We start from the raw sequence: 20,305 nt of genomic DNA, 5'->3' as shown, positions 1-20,305 counted from the left end.
AAATCAGAAGAAGTAGGCTTAGATTTTCTTTTACAGAAATAAGTTTCTTAAGGGTAAGCCTCAAGATGGAGGACTTAGCTTATTAAATCAGGAGTTCCTATTGCTTAACAGAATAGTAGAAATTCTCCAGGTGGTGAAGTTTAATAGTTTCACATTTTTTCTCTAGTCCTTTAAAGGACTTTGCAAATCTTAAAATACTCTGGCTCTTTTTCGATCTCACACAGATGTCAAAGTTTAGAATACAGACAATATTATCCTTTATCCTGTATTCTGATTTACCTTAGCCCTAACTAGATCAGCACCATTCACATGTTGCTGTATGGACTAATGCTGACTTTCAGAGTTGGAGAACTTTAATTCTGAGTCTTAGGTGTCACAAAGATACTTAAAGTTCTAGGGAGCCACTAGGTTATACAAAAAGGAAAGCATCTCAGGATTTAGAAATAACAGTTAAAGCTCAGGAATATATGTTACTGCTGTAAGAGCTTACAAATTGAGTTTTAATTTTCTTATATGCATTTTTAAATGAAGCTACTTTCACAAATAAAAACATTTGACAGTTGTTTTGTATTGGGGTCATTAACTACAAACCATAGCAGAAGTTTTATCCTGTTTTATCTTCATACATTTAGTAGAGTTACATTAATTAAGCAGTGGAACATAATTTATATACTTGCCTTCTCTTTTAACTAAAACCATGACTAACAACATTAAACTGTTGTCTAACATCATACAGATTGGTATTAGGAAAAACATGGACAGTGAGGACATTGTCAAGTTTTAGGAATTATGTACAATCTCTAAATATATGAATAACATTTTACTTATAAAATTTAGCTTCCCAGAGGATGTAAAATCTCTTTAAATTATTGTTAATACTTCCCAAGCACTACCTATGTAATGTTAAGCTAATTAAGCACTTCACTTTTGTGAAGGTGAGAGAAAAGTTTTATAACAGTTTTCCTTTAAGAGTGAGAAGACTTGTCTTTTGAAGTAAAGGATGGTAAGGTTAATTTAGCATAAACATTTAGACAGAGTATTCAGATAGTTAAGAAAAACCTTTTGTAACCTTTCATTAAGAACAGACCAACAGACTGTCCAAGACTAACTATATGGATAGGATTTAAAATGCTTCACAGTTGCCTACCAGATGAGGGAAGAGAGAGAGAGAGAGGCTGAGGAAGCAACTGAACACATAAAAGCCCTCCAGTCTCTTTGTTCCAGCTGTTTTCCCTAAAGGAAATACTCAGGATTACGAAGAAAGAAGGGCTCTCAAAGGTTTGTTTGATTTGGGGAGTCTAGAATGAGCCAAACCATTGTGCTTGTATGATAAACCATTTGCTTGGGCATTGCAGCTTGACTGTCGATCTAGCAGTTGTCAAGTGTATCTGTTCACAGAAGAAAACTGCCAATCTTTTTCCTGTCCACATCAGAAACAAACAGTCCTATCTTTAACAAGCAACACATGCCAGGATATCCAAAAAGCTCAGCCCCCATTTACAGCAAAAAAATTTCCCAGAAGATTACTACTGTGTGAAACACCTGGAACCGCCACAGCTATTCTGTGATGAGGACCAAATCCCACATTGTGTCAAGTGTTTCCTGTCCCAAGAACACAAGAATCACATGGTGCACAGAGTAGAAGAGGCTGTGATGGCAAAATATAGGAAGTTAGTCCAGGAGATATTGAACACAATTGAAAGAGAAACTAGAACTAGCTAATTGGATTTTGGATAATGAGCAAGAACGAATGGTGATTATTCAGGGAAAGGAGCAGAATTTCAAAGAGGTGATTGAGACTGAATATAGTTTAAGGTTCTGGTTGCTGAATGCAAATAATGAGATGAACCTCTTGAGACTGCAATAATGTTTATTCAACCTGAGTATGAGAGAAGCCAGTTTGAATCACCTGATTGGGTTTGTCAGAGAGCTAGAGAAGTTCCAGAAGATGCTTAGGAGACTAAACAGTGTGGGAAAAGAGAACACGAACAAACTGAAGGAGAGTAGAGTCAGGGTCTCTGAACAGATCAAAGGATCACCACAGAACTAGAGAAGAAGTGTGGGAAACCTGCCTTAGCATTGCTCCAGAGTGTAAGATATTCTTTGTAAAGGAGTAAATCCCTGCTGCTTCAGTGTCTAGAACCTGCCCATATCACACACCTGAGTTGTGGCTAAATAACTGGAATGAGTGAAATGCTGAGAGTATTCCAAAGACATATAGCTTTGGATCCTGAAGCAACTCATCCCTCTCTAGTTTTATCTGAGGATCTAAGAAGTGTGAGTTTCAGAAATGCCCCCAGGATGTACCTGATAGCCCAAAGAGATGTGACTTCAGTACCACTGTGCTGGATGTGGAGAGCTTCCCCTCAGGGAGGCATTACTGGGAGGTAGAAGTAGAAAAGGCTACAAAGTGGCAATAGCACATTTACAAGGACTCTGCAAGCTAAAAGGGTGACAGACCCAAAGTTTCTGAAGATAAATTCTTATTCACAGGATCTGTTATAGGGAGTGATTTTACCTTCTAGGTCTTTCCTCCTTTAAAAGGGGTTTCCCTGAGAAGCAAGTGCATGAAGTTGGAGTTTTCCTGGTCTATGAATATGGAAAATTGTCTTTCTATAATGTGACAGCGAGATCTCTCATTTACAATTTCTCTCATCCTACCTTTCAAGGAAGCCTCAGGCCTATGTTTTCTCTTTGTATCCCAAATGAAAGCATGAATTCAGATTGTCTCACCATCTGTACCACTCATGCTCTTTCTTGTGGTCTTATTGTTAAACCCACAATTTTCCTTAGTGTGAACTACAAAGCAGAGAGACCCAGAAAGCATGACTTTGTGAAGGCATTTCTGTAAAAGACATTTTGCCTTTGAGTTGGAACCTGGTTCATTATCCCAGAGACTTTGCATTCCTGTGGCTTTCGATCCTCATTTAGTGGAAGAGGTTTCAATTAAACTGAGTTGTGAATAACAAATGCATATGCAACACAGGATTGTGAATTTAGAATGGAAATGTAATCTATGTCCAGATTAACTGGAGTCCTTAGGTCTAGATTCAGTATTGTAGACATAGTCCTTAAAACATTGGCAGATTCATTTATTAGCTCAAGGAGCTTTATTATGGATTTTCCATGACTTTCCTTTTTATAGAAATATGTCATCTACAAATAGGGAAAGTTTTTTTAAATCTTCCTTTCCAACCTGGATGCCTTTTATTTATCTTGTCTAATTGTTCTGGCAACAACTTCCAGTACAATATCGAATAACAGTGGTAATGGTAGACATCCTTGTCTTGTCCCATATCTTAGAAATTTTCAGTCTTTCGCCATTAAGTAGGATGTTAACTGTGGATTTTTCATATATGCCCTTTATCATGCTGAGGAAGTTTCCTTCTAATACTAGTGTTCTAAGTGTTTTTATCAAGAAGGAGGGCTGGATTTTGTCAAATGCCTTTTGTCCATCAATTAAGAATATCATGTGGTTTTTGTCTTTCATTCTGTTAATGTGGTATAGTACATTAACTGATTTCTTATATTGAACCATCCTTGCCTACCAGGGATAATCCCACTTGATCGTGGTGTATAATTCTTTTAATATGCTGTTGGATTCTGTTTGCTAGTATTTTGTTGAGGATTTTTGCACCTATATTCATAAGAGATGATGGTCTGTAGTTTTCTTTTCTTGTGGTGTCTCTATATGGCCTTGATATGAGGGTGATGGCAGCACAACATTGTGAGTATAATTAATAGCACTGAAATATGAATTTAAATATGATTAAAAGGGGAAATGTTCAATTCTGTATATGGTAACATAATGAAAATAAATTTTTTTAAAAAATTCATGGAGCTACAGAACACAAACAGTGAACCCTAAGTTAAACCCTGGACTATAGTTGATAGCATATTTTATAGTTATAGTACTACCTGTTGTGACAAATGTTCCACACCTATGCAAGGCAGCAGTGGTGGTGATATATGGGAATCCTGTATTTTATGAATGATTTCTTTAATCTCACAACTTCTCTGATAAAGAAAACAAAATTTTAAATCAAATTAGAGAGAAAAATAACAGTGGCAGAAATGGGTATAATCAGGAATGAAAGCAGGACTTTAGATTTGAGGGTTTCATCCTACTGCCCTGTGGAATACAGAATTCTATTGCTAATCCTGTTACTGATGCTGAGTATAAAGGCTTATGAACATTTATCATCCCAAATTGAAAATAATTTAATTTCCCTGGTGTTTTGTCTGAGTGGAGAGGAGGTACTGGGGGGGAAAGTGAATATTTTTAAAATACATGTTTTGAGTATCCTTTTCTACTTCTCTGTGAGACAAAGTAAATTAGATTTTTTAAAATAAACCTGATTGTCCAATATTTCAAAACATAAAAAAAAGAACAGACCAACGGTCTATATTATTTTAACAGAGAGAAAACATGTTCATTCAAGTCTTGTCATACATATTTAAGCTAGCCATTTTATTTTAGGACAAAACTATATATTCTTAGACAAGCTTATTTAATTTTAGTCCACATTTATTATTATAAACAAAATTCACTTTCAAAAACTCCTTATAACTTTCGAATACTATTCAAGGCTGGTAGTCAGTAATGACTACAACAAATAAAATTCATACTAGCAATATGTAGTTCAAAGAATTAAGATATTGCAAGACTGTACTCTGAGGCAGTTGGAGGACAGTAAGGCCTGCTGCTAAGGCATTCTTAAAGATATGGGGACTATTTCAAAACCCTTGGGGCAGGACTGTCTAAGTGAGCTGGGTGAGACTCCTATCCTTAAGTCCCTGCCATTCAAAAGCAAATAAGGAGATGCTGCCATGTGTCTTGTCTTGTAACAGAGGAGTCAGTATCATTGGATTCCCTGTCAATACCTTGATTTGGACATTTTCAGAGCCTCAGAACTATACGCTTGTAAACTAAAAAATCCTCATTGTTAAAAGCCTACAGTTGAAAGCAAGGTCCTTGAGGCTTGGAGCCATGATTTGGGTGACCTCAAAGGACAGGGCACTTTTAATAGCAATTGCAATAAACTGAGGGGGTTCTCTGGTATTTTTCTTACCTCTCATTGCCTTCTTCTCCTCAGCCTTGTCCGAGCTGTTAAAACCACAAAAGGCAGTGTCATTAATGGGAGTTTGCAAGTCCATGGAGAGCTTTTGTAGCTTTTTCCAAATGTCATGGTCAGACTGGCTGATGAAATGGGTGCTCAGAAAAATCTGATCTTCCTGGAAATCTGGGCTTACTTTAGTATAATTTCTTAGGGTTTCTAATAACCTCCCCTGGAATAGGGCCAGGTTTTCCTCTTTCTCTTGAGTGATCTCCTTCAGCTTATTACAATTAACTGGCTTGGTGGTACATTTTCTCATGCCTTTTAGAAAACAAGTTTTAAAAGGGGATCATTAAGAAGATCTTCTCCTCTAATAGAAATTAAGACCTGGGTAAAACACAAGCAATAAATCCTTCTCATGTACTTGTCTTGAGAGAGAGCTATAAACATTGGGGCATAGGAACTTTCTGACTAATTTCCCTATCTTTTACTGACTGGAGGATGGTTTTGTTATTGAGAGTCCCATTGAGGACTATGCTTTCCCATATTTTAGCTTATATTGACTGTAGGCATTTTCCATTTTCTCTGTAAAAGGTAAGAGAGAAGCCTCACCAGCACCAGTGTGACCACATGGCATCCCAACACATGTCAGAGCTCTCCACTGGCCCAATGTCTTGAGAACATAGGAAGTAAAGTTGCCAGGTGTCTCTGGACACTTTCCTGAGAGATATCTGGACCTACACTTCTGGGGTTTTCCCAGGCCTTGCCCTGGAGAATTCCTGGACAACACTCTTAAAAAGTCCTTCCTCTCCACCAGCTCAATGCTTTGGGAACACAGGGAGTAAGGTCACTGGGCAGCCTCAGGACGTTTTTCCCCAGGAGATGTCTATACCTACACTCCTGAGGTGGGTGGGCCCATCCCACCTGATAGAAGTCCAGGAAAAATACTCCTTGGGATCTCTTTGTTCTCTAGTTTCCTGAGGGCTAAAAACAGAATAATAGAGAAAAAAAGGAAGCTTTATATTTGGCCACAGTAGGTCTCAATAGAGACTAAAAATTCAAGGTCTAGAGAGGAGACATTCCCTTTGGAAAATACCCAGTTCTCATGGGCATAAACCAGAGGTGACTCCCTAGAATGTCAAAGACAACACCTTGTTTGGTTCAAGAATCCTTTGCCCAGGATCCTATGTTGCAGAAGTTGGAATGTCTCAGAAGGTGTGCCAGTTTGAAATTGTCGTGTACCCCAGAAAATCCATGTCCTTTAATTCTCATTCAATATTGCTGGGTGGGATCTTTTTTTTATTGTTCCATGGAGATGTGACCCACCCAACTGTGGGTAGAAACTTTTGATTAGATGGTTTCCATGGTGATAGGTCTCTACCCAGTCAAGGTGGGGTTGCTTACTGGAGTCCTTTAAGAGGGAACGATTTTGGAAAAAGCTTCAGTGCTGACAGAGCCCACACGGCCAGAGATTTTTGGAGATGCAGAAGGAAAACACCCCTGGGGAAGGGTTATTAAATGAGGAGGAAAAGCTAGCAGATGTTACCATGTGCTTTCTCAGCTGAGAGAGGCAACCAGAAACTGGTAACCCCAGCAGAAGCTACCCATGGGCCTTCCCAGCTGACAGAAGTGTTCCAGATGGTATCAGCCTTTCTTGAATGAAGGTAACCTCTTGTTTGTGCCTTAATGTGGACATTTTTGTGGCCTTAGAACTGTAAACTTGCAACTTAATTCTGTTTTAAAAGCTGTCCCATTACTGGCATTTTGCATTCTGGCAGCTTTAACAAGCTAAAACAGATTTTGGTACCAGAGAAGTGGGGTGCTGCTGCAATCTGCAAATACCAAACATGTTGGAATGACTTTTTAAATGGATGAAGGGAAGATTCTGGAGGAGTTGTGAGGAGCTTGCTAGAGAAGACCTAGAATGGTTTGAAGAGACTGTTGGTAGAAATGTGGACTCTAAGGATACTTCTAATAAGGCCTTAAGCAGAAATGATGCACATGTTATTGTAAACTGGAAGGAATGTGATCCTTGTTTTAAGGTGGCAGAACATTTGTCAAAATTGACTACTGGTTTTGGCTGGAAGGCAGATTTTAAAGGCCATGAACTTGGATATTTTAGCAGAGGAGATTTCCAAATTAAATGTGGAAAGTGAAGCCTGGTTTCTCCTTGCAGCTTATAGTGAAATGCAACAGGAAAGAGATAAGTTGAGAACTGAACTCTTGGGAACAAAGAAGCCAGAAACTGATGGTTTGGAAAATTCTGGTCTTCCAGTAAGGGAGACCCCAGAGAATAGTGCCTGATGTGAGGATTTAACCAAAGCTGGAGCCAGTCAGCCATTTCAGAAAAAGCCAGGATTGGAGATGGAGTTATCCAGGAAGGATTTGTGGAAGGTCCTATTGTCTGATGATTATGATCCCTGCATACTATGTAGAAAACCAACAAGAGTGTTATAGGATCTGTATAAACAGAACCACTGCCAGTCTGAACTAAAAGGGACAGAAAAGAGACAAATGGAAGGAAAAATAAGTTTAGAGGCAGAATGATGGAAGCTAAGATCTGAAGCCAAGAAACCTCAGGCCAGAAGCATGGACCCACCCAAGCACTTGGAGAGGATGAGTTTTCCCTGAAAGCAGAGAGTAGGCCTTCCACCTGGATGTTCTGGAAGAATGGTGCCTCAAGCCTTGGAGAGGATGGAGCACATTCCTTGGGGACTGGGGAGAGCCTGGCTGCCACCCATTCTTATGGAGGGGTTGAGCATGTACCCTAGAGAGGGCAGAAAACCTAGATTCAGCCCTGTTATTTGGAGAGGGCATAGCTGAGATAAAGGCTATCTCCCCAATCTCTGCCAAGGTTGCATTTGGAGACAGCCGGGCCACTGCATAGGCCCTTGGAAAGGGTAGAACTGCTGCTTTCTAAAATCCCAAAGATAAATGGCTCTGAGACTTTGAAATTAATGGAATTTTCCCTGCAAAGTTTTCAGAACTGCTTGAGTCTGGTAACCCCTGTGTTCCTTCCAATTCCTCCCAGTGGAAATGGGAATATGTAATATTCCTATGCCATTATCCTATGACTATCCCTCCTTTGTATACTAACAGCTTAACAAGTTAAAACAGAAGGCAACTAAAGCCAGACAGAGGAGAAAGAAGGAAATTCTCATGGATGGGAGAGGATCTCTGTTGAAGAGGTTGAAAGAATAATAGATCTAGCAAGAGGAAGGGTCTATAAAGGGAAGGAAATGCAATTAGATGAGCAGGGATAAGAACTGGTCCTAGAGGGGTGGAAAGGAGAGGATGTGGGGAAGTCTCAGAGACCCAAGAAAGAAATTATGTCCTGGGGGAGCTGGATCAGAGTCCCCAGATTCTTAGGGACACAGAGTTGCATGAGGACATAGGGAAGGATAACAATGAGTCAAGTGAGAAGAAAAAAGTGAAAACACACAGCAAGCCTCCAGTCAATAGCCATAACTTACCAATCGAGATGGTAAGTTTCTCCTGGCTAGCTCGCCAACATATGTTGCCAGCATTGAGTTTCTAGGGTCATGGCTCTGCCATTAGAAAGAATTCAAGGGCACAGTACAGATTAAGCAAGCAGGTAGAAAGTTTATTTAGTATGCAGATGAAAAGATATATGGGCACTCTGTCAAGAAAAGAGAGGTAAGAGGTGAGAGGTGAGAGACCTAACTATGTTTTTCCCAACTCATTTTAAAGCAGAAATTAATCTTAAGTTGTATCAATTTGGTTTAGTTGAGGCTACTTTATCAGACAAAATCCAAAATAGAAAACTAAACTAAACTAAAAGCATAAAAGAGGCTGGCCATAGAAAAGAAGTATGGTTGGGGGAAAGAAACCCTTAATGGGTCTGGGGTTTAATTTTCCCATTTTATAGAAGAGGATAGAATCCTCCAGAATGACAGCCATAGGAAAATTGGCAAATTCAGGATAAAATCTTTGCCATAACAAGAAAGGACCAATGGTCCTTCACAAGGGTGGAAAGGGTGTGGAAAATGTTCAGACAGGACATAAAATTCAAACTTGTTTAACCTTGGACTGCCACCATTGAAGTCTGCCTGCCTGCAGCTCTGTCATTCTCCATCTGTGTCCTTGGAAATATAATTTAATTTATTTGGGTCTTAGTTCTTCATTTGGATGTTAATATTAGGAAATTATTTTGTCATTTTCTAAAGCAATTGTTCTATTATTTAATTATGATTTGAAAAACTCTGGTTTGTATACTTGCTTTAAATACAACACAAAACAGCTAAAAGAAATACTAAGTTAAAGAAGTCTGCTGCTTTGAAAGATAATACAATCATGAAAATAATACTAATGTTGAATGCAAAAAAGTTTTTTTAAAAGTTAAAAGTTAAATAAAAATTAAAAGTTAAAAATCATAATATTATATTAAGAGAGTACAGTTCCCAGAAAAGTAAAAAAATGTATATAATCCCTAACTGCGCCTCAATTTTTGGGACAATCTTCAAGGAAATATACATCCAGCAGCTTGTATAATTGTTTTCTTTTTTCTTTTACAATTTAATTCTTAGTGAACTAGGTGTCCATTTGAAATACCAAGTAATGTACAACTTTGCTTTAATTATATTAAGTTTATGACAACTATGTTTCTTTTCAGTTATATCTGCACTTTTATTTTTTTCATTTACCATTAAATGTTATGAGGTAAAAATATAATAACATATTTATATAATTGTTCATACAAACATTTCTGTACCAAATGATTAGGATGCATAATGTGTAAAAATTTGGGCAGTTTTTTAAAAGTCAAAAGTCAGATGCCAGAATCAGAATCAAAGTAATAATAATTGGCTGATCCTCACAATATATTACTGATCAAAGAGAAAATTAAAATGTTTTCCATAAGCATGCAAAAATTCAACTAACTCAAGGAAACCATGACCTAATAACAACATATGTGGAAGCAGAAGTTTGAATCCTCGGTAAACTCAATGAGTGACAAGGTGATGGAAAACTAATGCATGCCTAGGATACATTAAAAGGACAAAATTTCTAGAATATGTATGGTGCTAATATTCTACCATTCTGTGGGGGTTGCCCTATGATTCTCTGTGCTGCTATGGGCTCTGGCCATTATGAGGATTCTAAATCCACAGACATCGTATCGAAGAGAGCAAATAGTAGGGGGGAAAGTCTTAGAACCTTTCAGGGGAAGAGTAGAGGATGTTTTACTTGGAGAAGAGAAGAGTTAAATGTCGTTGACTATTTCTTATGACTCTATTCAACAGTTTGAATGATTGTGACATGAAAGAAGGGTGAGACTTGCACTTCAAGGCAGAAAAAAAGAGGTTCTGTCTAGATTAATAGTAGAAGCCCAAGGGAGATGGAGCTCAGTAGGTTTGATTAGGGGTGGTGATGCTTGTACTGGGGCAAAACAGTATGTGCAAGAATATTGGCTGGGGAATCAAACTTCATAAGTTTTCTTAAGTCTGTCACTTATAACAGAGGTATTCAGTTAATCTTTGTTCCTCTTTTTCTACCCTCTCTCTCTATCTGGCAGTGATAAAACCTTTAAGTGAGCATCTACCTTTTAGGAAGGGTAAATTAAGGACTCATGTTTGGAAAAGGCAGTTGAATTTAAATGACCTTTAAGGTACCTTCTGACACTGAAATTCCATGATTTTTATTAAATGATATTCTAAATCCAAAACACTGGATTTCTTTGTAAGCTTCATATATTATTAAAATATTTATAATGTAAGCCATGTGTTCGTAAAACTCTAACGAATTATTTTGAATCTAACTTGTCATGGAAACAATTGGTTAACTCACTGCATAGTAAAGTGATAAAAAATGTTCTGATACGTTAATATTTCTTGTCATCTGGGAGGCTGTAGGTATCCTGAAAAAATACAGTAGAAATAGTTTGGGAATATTTCACTTTACACGATATAGCCTTTATTTTCAGAAAAGGTAAGTGAGGTTTTATATAATAGAAGTTTATTGTTTATGTTAAGCTGAATAATTCAAGTAAGAAAACCTTTGGCCTACTCTTTGCCGTGGTGTCTCAATAACCTATAATCTTTTATATAAAGCATTGAATATAATGAATCTTGGTGGTTCATTGTATATTTGGTATGACTGTCTAAATTACATAGGTGCCACTGTAATTAAGCAAATGACCACAACATTAGGAGAAGGTGGCTCAGCAAAGCACACTTTTAATACATCTCAGATTTAAGTATGACATCCTCGCTGCCTACTTTCAAATTTCCAAAAAGTTATGATGGTCATCAATAAGACTTTTCACACTGCCTGCAATTTACATATAGCCTGTAATTAATGAAAGTACATCACACTGCTATTGCCTCCTTATACCTTGCTTACCAAACTGTTAAAAAAAATGCCTTCATTAAGAAAGCTGTCTTATTTCATAGATGAAGAAAAGGCACAAAAAGATCATTTTCCCATATTTTGAATGGCATATAGATTCAATTCTCTAATATTTGAGAAGATGTTATTTTGAGTACTTGCAGAATACATTACAATTTATACAGTTTTTCTCTTACAAACTCTTCTAACTTCAAATTGTGAATCAATTTCATTAATTTTACAGAAATTATATGTGTTCACTAAAGGAATTTTTACATTTTCAACCATTTCCTTTCCGGTTTTAAAATGCATATGTTTTCTATGGAATTTCCAGACTGCTAATGGGGTTTCTCCTACTGGCAACCATACAACACAATCAATAATGGCTGTAAATCAGTGGTGATTTCTGTTGTCTTCATAGTTACATCAAGAAATATTTTATTTAAAAAAAGTTTATTTCCAAAAAATGCTTAAATTTGTTAAATACTAATTGACACAGAACAGTAGTGGGTGAATAAATCTCAGTTGATTCCATTTAGAAACATCATTGGTTTTAAAATTTCATATCATCCACCTTTATCTGTGCATCTCGTTGGACATGGATTACTGAGTAAAAGTTTAGATAAGACAACCAGATTCCTAAACTGAACATCCTTAAAATTACCCAATTCCATCTACTTGACAAAAAAAAAACCAATTTAGAGTAGCTGTGGCTCAAATCGTCTAGCTAATAATAAATCCATAATTCTGATTGTGATAGCAAATTTCTTTTGGGCACACTCTGATAACTATTATGCACTATGACTTGTGTAAATGTTATTTTCAAGTTTAATATAAACTCATAACTGTATTTAAGGTGGGCTATATTACAATATCCTATATTTTCTGAATATAGCTTATCTTTGTCTCTATATAAAATAAATAAGTACCTACAAAGTCGATTATTGATAGTATCCCAAAATGATTAATCTGGCATTATCAATATTTGTGGTGTTATGCTTTTATCTATGTCCTTTTTATTATTATTATACTTTTCACTTCTATTTTAAAATAATCTTAGAATATAGAACCTTTTATGACCCTTAATGAACCATTCCCATGTCTTGTTTGGAAGTTTTAGTTATTTAGAATTTTCCATTTGTCTAAAATACAAACTAGAACAAAGTTGCCTTACAGATCCATAACAACACTTCTCAGTCTAAAAATGGCAAAGACACTATCTGAGCATCACATAGGCTCTCTGAAAAGAGTGACTCCATTTTATTCCTTGACAAGAATAAAACTCTAGGAAAGACATAAATCTTGTGTCATTCTGTGGGCATGTCAAAAGTTACCCATCTGAAGAACAAATGGCTCAATTAAAGAGCAGTTGCTTGGCAAAGTAATCATTAAATGGTGTTTTTCCATTTCAAATAGATCTCTCTTTAATTGTTATTGCAATAAAATGACTTAGTACATTCCAAGTCTGTTCTAGTCCTTTTCAGAATGCTCACGTTTCTTTGTTTCAATACTGTTCTGCCTCCATCTATGGATTCAAATTTTCCAGCTTTAGAATATTGAAAGTGAGGTTTAGAAGAGACTTTGAAATCTTGGTCCAACACCCTTGGTTTAGAGACGACAAGCCTGAGGTCCCAAGTGGTCAGATGCAGAGCTGACAATCACCATGTGTCAGATCTGGAAGGAGAAGCCCAGTCTTCTGGCTCTCAGCCTGCTGCTAGTGTTCCAGCACAAAGTTTTGTTACAGTATAATTTCAAAAGGTATAATCATAACTCTCAGGCAAAGGCAAAAGGGACATGTGTAAAATATTTTCTTTGACTCATTAATTAGCAAAGGATACCAGTGATGTAATGGCAGAATTCAGAGAGCTGTGAAGAAATCAGGCATACCTTGGCACTTTTAAAAAGAAATGTTAAAATAGAATGAACTGGTTAATTTTTGAGGTTATCTGTTCCACCAAACAAAAATTTCTATGGAGTAAAAGTCTACAGGTTAACAAGTAACTTCACTAAATCTGGGACTTTTAATCAATAATACAGAATGAGATGAACTAAATCCCCTGCCCTAGAAAACCCTTGGGTGACCTTTGTTCCCATATGATATTGAAAGTACTTTCTGCCCACTTCTTTTGCCCTTATTTCCATGGTTTAGACCAGGGTCAACCAACTAAGGCTTGTGTTCCAAATCTAGCCCACTACCTGCTTTTTAAATAAGGTTTTGTGCAATGGGTTCACCTATGGTCTATGTTTGCTGTCCTGCTACAAAGGCAAAGTATACTGGTTGAAACCATCTGACCCACAAAGCCTAACATGTTTATTATCTTTACCTTTACAGAAAAAAGGTTTTCTTTTACTAATTTAATTTATTTTTGTTATTACTATTTTTTAGTTTTACTATCTTTATCCTTTGTAGAAAAATAGGCTTTTATTTTACTATTTTTTTACTATCTTCACCCTTTACAGAAAAACATTTGTGAACCCCTGGTTTTGATTTTTTCTGATGGTATCCACTCTACCTTCCCTTACCCCACCAGCCCCTAGTAATCATAAATAATCTCCAAAGTATATTCTTGCTAATAAAAAGAAAAGGTTCACCTTATTAGGTGTTTTAGTTTGTAAAAGCTACCAGAATGCAATATACCAGAAACAGAACAGCTTTTAAAAAGGGACTTTATTAAGTTTCAAGCTTATGGTTCTAAGCCTATGAAAATGTCCAAATTAAGGCAAGGTTATAAAAAATATCCAAACTAAGGCATCCAGGGAAAGATACCTTGGCTCAGAAAGGCTAGTGGCATTCGAAGTTTCTCTCTCAGCCAGAAAGGCACATGGCAGTGTCTGCCAGCTTTCTCTCCAGACTTCTTCAATGACTTCCCTGGGGGCGACTTCTTTGTGCATCTCCAAAGTGTCTGGCTGTTGTGGGCTCTGTTGGTTCTGAGCTTTTTTTCAAAATGGTTCCTTCTTAAAGGGCTCCAGTAAGCAACCCCACCTTGAATGGGTGAAGACACATCTCCACGGAAACCAGCTAATCAAAAGTTGCCACCCAGAATTGGGTGTGTCACATCTCCATGGAAACAATAAAAAAGATCCCACCCAGCAATATTGAATGAGGATTAAATAACTTAGTTTTTTCTAGGATATACAACTGATTCGAACTGTCACATTAGGTTTTACCTGATTTTTTCCATAGGTACCACAAGAGTGTTAATTAACCATATAGGCTCCTAGAGTTTGCACTGCAAATGTAGAGCCTTATAGTATTGAGCAACTACTCAGGCCATAAAATTAAATGTGGTCTGGAAGTGTCATAGGATATCTTGAGTTGCTCTTTTTAAATTGTCTTAGTAACTCTTTCATCCTAAGGCTAAAAAACCAACCCCAAAACACTCTCTCCACTGGATTTCATTTACAAATTTCAATGAAATCTTCTCTTCTTGAGGTCCCCCAAATTTGCTAAGGTCCCTGTCCTGTCAGGAAGTAACTTTCTTTACTACCTGTGACCTGTGAGGCCAGGACTTTGAGACAGGTATCAGACCTGTTTCCCAGAAGGGTTTTGCAGGCATCGGCTCCATATATGTTCCTTAATGATGAGTTTGTCATGCTTGATTAAGATTCACTTTAAAATATGGCAAGGCAAGTATAGCCTTGGTTGAAGTATTGATTTGTCCAATTATATCCTGGTATATGGGGACAGATTTTTTTGATCCTATGCAAATAATTATATTACCATGACAAGTGAGGAAACAGTAAAAAAAAAATTTCCAAATTAGTGGGTCAGGGAGACTCAGATATCATTTAAAACATTTAATTTCAATTTGCAAAAGTATAATCTAAATTAAGGGTTAGCAATAGCTCAAGAGGAAAGAAAAGGAGTTTCCTATATATTTCTTAAAAAATAGTAAGAGATAATGCCAGCAATTTTCCAAACAAATAACTACAATGAAATTCCCCTTCTGAGCTCTTTTTGTTCTGGTGATTAATTCTTGTGCCACTGGATCTAAGGTCAGCAGTCTGCTTCCGTGAAATATTTCTTCTCCTAGACTGAAAAGAGTCCAGAAAATGTTGGCGCAGTCTACCGGCACAGTCTGAAGGTTGACTAAGTCATGTGAGTTTGGAAGCCTGTCCCTGAGAGTCTATTCCTTGAAGTTTACCTGGTACACTCCTTTCTATGACATTTTGAGACTGTCCTTTGTTCAAGACACGAGTTGCAGCCTCTAGGTTAAAGCAGAGCCTTCAGGCAAGCATCATGAAGCAGAGACCTGATTGAGAGTGAGACCAAGAGGCTGTGGTTAGTTTATCACAGTAACCAATAACCTCAGAGCAAAAGTAAAATCCTTTTGGATTTCATCAGGGTTTGATCTATGTTTTCCCTGAAGGCATGAACATATTATGAAAAACTCTGGGGTATCTCCAGGACCATTCCATAAGCATATAATTTCCGAAATCTGTTTACTAATAACATTTTACCTATACGAACTTAGCCTAAGGAAGTCTGAGCATCTCTTAGGATTTTACAATTCTTCTCATGCAACTCTAATGGCATATTGAGCTTATAAATAAATATAAAGCTACAAAAAAGCTAATATTTCTGCATCTTTTATAAGGTGAAACGAGTCTGTGATTTTTCAGAGGCTGTCTGGGAAATCTCATAGATAATTTTAGGGCTGAAAGCTATTGTTAAAAACCTCCATAACTGCCAAAGTATTATTTTCAAATCATGACTCTCAGGCAAATTAAAATAACCATATATAAACAATTTCATGTAACCTAGTAATGAGGGAATGGGATTTATGATTGGTTGAGAGAAAATATGAGAAATTATACATACAGAAACAATTAAACAATTATATGCTAGCATAAAATTGCTGAGATAGATTTAAAAACTGATTAATAACCATAAATCTTTGGGTTTATTTGTTCCAAGGACAAAAATTATTTGAGTCTCCAATGCACAAAATTCTACAAACTAACAAATAATTTTACTAAATCTTGAAGCTTTAGTAGTAAAAAATGATTCAAAGTAAATAATTTCCTCCATATCTGTACTTTCTAATAAGCAGCCACTAGCTATTTAAATATGTCTATTTAACTTTAAACTAATTAAAGTTAAATAAAATAAAAAAGTTAGTTCCCCAATTCTACCATTCCACATTTCATGTGCCCAGTGATGGCTAGTTCTACTGCACTGGGCAGCACAAGAGAGAACATTGCATCCATGCAGCAAGTTCTTTTGGAAAGCACTAAGCCCACTCAGACAGTCATTGGATGGACATTGCCCCTGTATGTCGTCAAAAGGATATGCTGCCCACCTTTTGCCTTATTTAGTTTTAGATAATTTTTTTCTGTCAGTTTCAATTATGTTAAAATTCATCTATATATAACAGTAAAATTCAATACCAAATGCCGGTTATCCAAATAGCCTTTACAGGTAACTTGATCATACCCAACTGGATATTTTTTTTAGTGAGCCAATTAATTCATAATGTATTTCTGTATTATTACATTTTATTCATAATATATTTCTGTAATATCATATTGTAAAGTTGTATATTGCTCTAAACTCACTTTTTAAGACAACGTAACAGAAATATATTATGTATCATTCGGTTTCCTCAAGGCAATTTAATCAACTCTCACAAATCCCATAGAAATTGAGATATTGTGAATGGTTCTGGTAGCTAAGGCAAAGTCAAAATAGAAGATGGGAGGCAGGACAACCACAGTATCTAAGAAAATTCATACTGCTTTTTACAGTATTTTAACTCTCAGTGATCAATTATGATAAAATATAATTGTACATATTGCCACAAAAGGAGCTTCCAGTTAAATAGAAAGTAGGCTTTATGATAACACTCAGTGGAATAAGGAAATACATTATTTAACAGGATGTTATTCAAAAATTGAGAGAAATTCTTTTATAACAGAACTACTTCATTTTGGATTTCTTATTAGCACCCTGAAAGCATTATTTCCTGAATTTATTATTGCTGAGAAATCTCATTTATTAAACAAATATCTGAGTGCCTATGATTCAACAGGATAAAAACAGTGTCTGCCCGTATGGAGGATGCAGACTGGTTAGGAGAACAGACATTAAACAAATCAGTAATAAATTATAACTGCTGTAAGCCTTAGGAAGAAGTACTGAGAGGGCATGAGGGGAGCCCTTTCCTAGTCTGCTGGGGTGGGGGCTGGATGTGTAGATGGGTGTACAGAGTGAAAAAGGCTTTTCCAAGACAGTGGCTTTTCAATTAGGACCTGGAGGATGGTTAGGGATTTTCTAGGTGAATTGGGGAGATGGAAGGAATGGAACAGCAGATTTCAGATAGGAAAAATCATGTAGAAAGACCCTGACATGGGAGAAAGCATGAGCATTAGATTTTTTTCAACTGGATGGGACGCTGTAAAGGATTGCATGTAATGGCGACATGTAAAGAAATGGTGACATGTAAAGAAATAAACTTTATTTTGCCAAAGAGAAGTGAACACTCACCCATAGAAACTGAATCACCAGATATTGAAAGCTTTAATGTCTTGAAAGAGCTGTTTTTTATCTTTTCCACAAAAGAAAGAGCAAACTTGCACCGATCCCTTGCCTACTCAGATTACAATGAAGGAAATACATAAAGTATACAAATCCTAGTCACTAAGTTCTCATTCTTTTGCCAGAAATTTGCCCCTCTGTGGAAGAAAGCTTCCTTGATCTTCCACTAAGGTCTAATTTGGAAGATGCCAGCTTCTAACCACATCATAATTTACTGGTTCACTGTTGACTCTCCCATTGTCTTATGCAAACAAGACTTCTTTCCTGTAAATAAGAGTCAGGTTTTGATGGATTTATTTCTGGACACAATTTTGTCCTTCTGAGTTTATAAACATCCTACTTTGCTTTTTAAAAACCTAAAAATACATGTATATAATTAACTAAATTCATAAGAATGAAAAGCAGGAACAAGTTGGGGCTAGTGATACAAGTATTAAAAAGTATAAAGTCACTTAAATCATTTCTGACTTATTTAGTAAAAATTCATTTTGTGGTTTCTACAATAGATTTACCTTCATTTCTGTATTTTGTTTCCTTCTCCTAATAATCAAGTTTATTTTTATGATCTCAACACAAAGTAAGTAATTATTAGAACAGGTGTCTGGAGGCAGCTGAGTGGTAGATGTAAAGCATTCTGGCTTCCACATTTTCTGTTTCTAGATTGTGAGAGAGAAGACAACAAATCCCTTGAGTCAAGTGTTTTAGTCTGCCAAAGCTGCCAGAATGCAGCACACCAGAGATGGATTGGCTTTTAATAAAAGGGGATTTATTTAGTTAAAAACATATAGTTCTTCAGAGGAAAGGCAGCTAACTTTCAACTGAGGTTCTTTCTTATGTGGAAGGGCACAGGGCAACCTCGGCTGGCCTTCTCTCCAGGCCTTTTGGTTCCAACAACTTTCCCTGGGGTGATTCCTTTCTGTATCTCCAAAGGTCTGGGTTGAGCTGTGAGTGCTGAGATGAGATATGCTGAGCTGCTTGGGCTGTGCTACATTGAGCTCTCTCATTTAAGCATCTGGCCAATTAAATCAAACATCATTCATTGCAGCAGGCACACCCCCTAGCCAACTGCAGATGTAATCAGCAACAGATGAGCTTCACATGGCATTGGCTGATGTCCACAGCGATAGAACTAGGCACCTTCAACTGGCTTCAACTGAACTGAACCTAACTACCACAGCAAACCACAGGGAGGAGGCTCCCAACTTGAATTTCAAGACAAGCCTTTTGGTTGCAGTGCATTCTAGTTTCCTCTGTAGACACTGGCCACATCCCAGGACATTAACAATAGGTCTCATCTCAAGAGTGTTTTGGACAACCTGGTCAATTTCACATCTGTGTCAACTTATACTGTGAAAGAGCTTCTTCCGACAGGATGCTCACACCCTGTAGTACCTGTGGCAGCTTGCAGGAATTGGCTATCCTCAAAAGTATGTCTTCCAACTGGAGATGGTAGTGGTAGTAGTCCAGATTATACCAGTGAAAATAACTTTTCTCCCCGGTCCTGTGTAATATGTTAAACATGCAAGTACACCAAACTTATTGTCTATGCCAAATATTGCCCATCTGGCCCTTAATTCTGTATTAGCATGCTGTTCTTAATCCTTTATTAAAAGGTATCATACTATTTCACTCTTACATATTGCAGTTTTCAACATTTTATGTCATTTTATCAATATAACCAGATTATAAACTCTTTCAGCACAGGTATCTATTATTTATTAAGCATATACTTATTAAGTTCCTACTACTATCATTAGATTCCTTCTAGGGGCTGGAGATAGATTCCTGTTATGATAGAGGTCTGGGCGGTGCACTTAACCACATTAGTGCATTTATTATTTGACAGAGAACGATGATTAAAGAAGAGCCAGGGTTGACAGAGTGTTCTGACTGAGATTGAATGGTGAGGGAAGGAAATTCTAATCTTTTGGTACTTAGGCAAAGACCCAAATTAGTGAGTGAGGGAACCACACTGATAGTGAATGAGTGAATGAACGAAAGAACATCTAGAGCAGAGGGAATGGAAAATGGTAAAAGCCCAGGTCCTTGCATAGGAGCATACTTGCCATATTCAAGGGAAAAAAAAGTTGCAAGGAAGCAAATATGGCTGGAAAAGAGTGGGAGAGGAGAGTAACAGGAAATGAGATCAGATACATAACAGGAAGGAAAGTAAGAGTGGATAATCTTTGGACCACTTTTAGAATACTGTCCTTTATGTTAAGTGAGATGGGAAACCATTGGGAGATGTGTAGCAAAGGGCTACCATAATTTTAGGGTTTACTCCAAGGGTTCTTCAGAGAACTGGCTACAAGGGCGCAAGGGTTAGAAGCAGGGAGATGGGTTTCAAGACTGTTACAGTAGA

The 20,305-nt window shown here is 37.0% G+C and overlaps 1 pseudogene; it reads left to right on the top strand.

Moving 5' to 3' along the window:
- Nucleotides 1-755: 755 nt before the first annotated feature.
- On the top strand, nt 756-3,057 carry LOC143662576 (putative E3 ubiquitin-protein ligase TRIML2 pseudogene; annotated as a pseudogene).
- The last annotated feature ends 17,248 nt before the right edge of the window (nt 3,058-20,305 follow it).

The sequence above is a fragment of the Tamandua tetradactyla genome, chromosome 18, assembly GCF_023851605.1.
Source record: "Tamandua tetradactyla isolate mTamTet1 chromosome 18, mTamTet1.pri, whole genome shotgun sequence".
Classification (NCBI taxonomy): domain Eukaryota; kingdom Metazoa; phylum Chordata; class Mammalia; order Pilosa; family Myrmecophagidae; genus Tamandua; species Tamandua tetradactyla.
This window is presented reverse-complemented; position numbering and strand designations above follow the sequence as displayed.